The following is a 4485-nucleotide window of genomic DNA, read 5'->3' as shown; positions in this document are numbered from 1 at the left end:
ATTTTAACGCGTGCGTACTTTTTGAATTACGAAAATGTGCTGAAAGAAAATTTCTATTAATTTATAAATTTTCAATCTATATTATTTTCAATAAGATAGATTTTCTGATAATTCATCAGTGAATAAGTTGGAACTATTGTAAAATGTTGGATCGTTTTAATAAATTTGCCTTGAAAAGTTATGTATTAATTAAATTTCATTTTACTGTTATTAATATTATTCATGTAATATGTAGAAAAATTTAATTTTTTGAAAAAATGTTTCTTATATTTATAAAATTAGTGTTATTAATTTATCACAATCTATACATCGACTATAATCGTAAGACTTAAGACTTATACATATTGACATAATATACAAACAATTTTATATAAGTTAAATCGCAAATCATCGAATTTCATTGTTTAACAATATAACAAATTTTTGCTATTCAATTTCCCAATCAATGTGAACTTCCGTCAATAGTTTTGGGAATAATAATTTCGTTGATACCTGTCAATTGATTATAGTCTGATTTGTCCCATTCATCATTCTTCGATTGTATCCTGTTACAAATTCAATCCGAACAATCGAAACGTTTTGATCAGAAATAGGTATGAGAATTGAAAGTTACTACCGCTGAAGCATTGGTCACGATCGAGTCAAATCTACTGTGACGAGTTCGTCTCAATCAGCCTAAGGCATTTTAGAATCAATCTCAGGTGAACACCTATCTTCTGGTGCTCACTGTTATGCCATAGAATGTTGAATAGACGCTCAGGGTGTTCTCATCGTTTCGTGTACAATGTAATAGTCTAAATGGCATGTCTGGAGAGAAACGATTCGTTGCAACGCATTTGATTCGACACAATCGTGAGAAATATGCAAAATAAAAGTTTTTTAATAGATGGAGCTCTTCAATGGAATCACGACAATACTGTATTTCAATTCATCGGTCGCGATACTATTAAAAACGCTTTCGTTTCTTTCGAGAGAAAGTTCGATACATCCGATACTGCCTTTACGAGGCAACGATAACACAGTTTTTCGGCGAGCTCGATCTCATTTGGAGATTCATTATACACAGAGTTCCGAAGTCGGAACAGATCGATTAACGCGTCAATTTGCATTTAAGCGTAACTAACTTAATGCTGCCTGCAGATGCATACATGCAAACTAAGCTATGCCTTACAAATGATGGCTCGAACGGAGGACCATTTGTTACTCGTGCCTCGAACAAATTTCTGTTTTGCATAATGGTACAGATAGCACATGCTCTAGAGACCCGTTTAACACTGTCTCCGAAGCAACTACTTTTCTACAAATAGATCTCCTTCCGATCATATATACGAACATCGAGAAATATTATCACATCGAGGAATAACATTTGACAATTTTGTTTAATTTTACTTGTTCCCCTAAAAGGAGAGAGCGCGGTGAACGCGCGGAGTAAAATGATGGAAAAAGATGGAACCCTAAATTAAGACAGTGGCCGACGGTACAACAAGGTGTTGATAATGAATCTCGGCGTTAATTAGAGCCCGAAGGTGAGACGATAGGTAGCTGGTCGTGGTGTACCGCTATCTTCTTCTTAGTCTTTCGCGCACATCGCAAAGTAAAACCTAACTGAAACGTCACGCCACTTGTTACTCGTTAGTGTGTACGATGCCATCTTTACTGCTGGCCACTCGGCCGGGTTAATCCTACGGGAGCGGCATCGATACCGGTACGGCCGTGTAATTAACAATGTTCTCCGCCTTTGTTCGACCTTGGTCGAGCTCCTTCGGTAGATTTTCGTTGAAGATCGTTTTAAACGCAGCCACGCATACCGTATTGGTTAAAAGCCGTATCGTTAAAAGGAAGCAGCAACGGTGATCGAAATCAAAGATCGGGCTAAGAAATCCTCCAAATTCTGGTCACTCGTTTATACACGTAGGTGAAAAAATTTTTCGAGGTAATTTTCCAGAGGAACCGCGTAATTTTCCAGTGGAATTAGATGGAATTAGAGGAACTGTCTGTTAGAAGAATCTCTCGTATATCGTTAGATCGGATCAGGTGGAGCTGGCTCGTCCGTGGCGGGACAAGAAGCCTCGGTCCAATCTCGAAAGTATCTTTCGAGCGTCGACAGAGAGTGCTTCCATTACGCTGGGCGGTGGTCCCTCGTTATATCCGGGACAGGCAAGTCCGTGGCTGCTCATCTGATAGTCCGAGGATTTATGGCGGCCCTGATGGTTCATTTAGCGCTGACATGACTAGACAGGGGCGGGTCGAGACGCTTTTACGTACGTTGTGTGCGTGCGCTAACGCGACAATACGGAAATATCTTGTTAAAAACAGGTTGAGTAACGCTATAGATTGGCCGATTTAACTGCATACGCATCATCCGTCAAGTGCATCAATTGGGAAATAAGCCTAAACTGCGCCTCGAAAAACCTTTATTAAATAGTTGCCGTACGTTAATCGCACGGCCGCAAGGGGATATCGACTAGAATCTGTCGACGCCTACTTACCATAAATTATGACGGGCAACGACGTAATTTCTCGCGTTGCATTTGCAAGGCACGTAGCGAAGATTCAAGAAAGGAAAGAGAGGAGTTAATAAGCATACTAAAGACTTAAGGCCCTGATTATGCATACTAGAATGCCGAGGCTGTAAATTCGAGGATATCTCGCACGTCAAAGTCTGGAACAAGACATAGTCAATCTCTGCTGTTTCAATGGGAATTATCGACGGAAAATCAAAATGCTACACTGAGTTTATGTAAATTTCGCTATTTTCAATCTTCCAATCCAGCGGACTACACGCTTCACCCATCGAAGCACCTTACCTCCATCGTTATCGCGCCGATTCATCTTCGCTCTCGCCGCTGAAACCTCCCAAGCGGTTTTGCAACTGTGTCTCGGACATACCATATAAATGTTACACGTCGTTGATTTTCCATCTATCCCGTAACTCGTCCGCGAGCCGCATCAATGTCGAAACTCTCTTGTTTGGACGGGTGTGCGCGTAAATTACCCGCGACCAGCGGTAAAATCTCGCGGACCGTGATTCGATACCCTCGGAGCCGTTGCCGCGGACCGTTACTTTCCAAGATTCGCGAGCGATAAACGGAAAACTGGCGTAAACCGCGCCTAATCCGTTAATAACGCCACGACCGAATAATTGATATACGCGAGGCGTGACACAATGTTGTACGAATAATGTTGGTTAACGTAAACGTTCTATGAAGTAGGAGTATATAGTAGTCTCTGCTTTATCCATAATGCCATAAGGATTTTTAATAACAAGTCCTAAAAAAATATTACATTGTGAATTTTTCACAAGCTCTGGTTTGCTGGCACCGAACGTAACTTGATTAGAATTTGAGAATTTAATATGAATCAAAATTTGCGATATATCCATTTCGCGAATCGATTCGTTCCAAGCTTTGTTCCGAGCTTTGTTTCGAAGCAACGTCGATGAAGAAACAGACTTGTTAAACGGCCTTGTCGGCGAGCGCATTCAAGCCACGCATTCTTTCGAGACGAGGAAACGTCAAAACCGTCGTCGCTTTGCAAAACACATGGAAGCTGCGCGAAGGTTCGCTGCAACCTTGATATATCCGTGTGTCGTGCAGCGGTCGAGTGTAACTGGTTAAGGTAAAGCTAATAATCGCAGCCGCGAACGCTCGTGTGTACCTTTCTACCGTGCCAGTGAACTGATTTCCGAGAGTTGTACCATTGTGCAACTGAATTCGTTTGGTTGCAACCTTGGCTACCGTAAAACCCGCCTCTTATTACTTATCACTCTCGATGCCCCCACGAGACGGATTGCGCCATTGCCCCCGTGCCGAGAATTATCCGTCTATCTGTATTTCAGACTTTCATTTGCATAAATAGTTACTCCAGCCAGAGGAAAACAAGCGCTTACAGATGTACGCGAAGCGTACGTCTCGAACGAATCGTTGCGCAATTATTTCAAAACCATGCGGGGAAAACGTCGTCTCGCGTGTATGTAGTTCGCGGCTGCGAACAGTCGAAAAGTTCATCCGAGTCGTTAAAATCGGCGGGACGCGCGAATACGCGTCGATCCACGTGAAATAAATATAAATCGCCGCTCGATCGAGCCAGAGTGAGCTGCTGCGGCGGCGGCAGATCGATAGAAAAATATGAACGTTCGCACGCGGAGCTCTCCCTTTCGTCGTCGTTCGCCTAAGAGGGAACTGCGAAATGCGTAAAGAACATTTTATGGCGGTGAGTTTCTTGCATGTGCGTATGTATGCAACTTGCGCTGCACCGTTGCCGTGGGAAACGTGACACGAGCTCGCTCCTAAACCTGAAAAACTGTTTTCGAGACCGTAGATAGAGGTCGCTGGTAGCTGCAGAAACAGACTCGATGCTCGGTCGACGCGGAAGAATGAATCAAAGAAAAAAAAAAAAAAAAAGAAGAAAGAAAGAAAGAAAAAAAATGCTCGGGCGAATGCTATAATAAGCTTGCTCTTTTGTCGCGAGCTCACTAATAATGCA

Source organism: Frieseomelitta varia, unplaced genomic scaffold (assembly GCF_011392965.1).
Source record: "Frieseomelitta varia isolate USP_RPSP 00005682 unplaced genomic scaffold, Fvar_1.2 scaffold_462, whole genome shotgun sequence".
Classification (NCBI taxonomy): domain Eukaryota; kingdom Metazoa; phylum Arthropoda; class Insecta; order Hymenoptera; family Apidae; genus Frieseomelitta; species Frieseomelitta varia.
The sequence above is the reverse complement of the archived record's forward strand: the minus strand, read 5'-3'. Positions refer to the sequence as shown.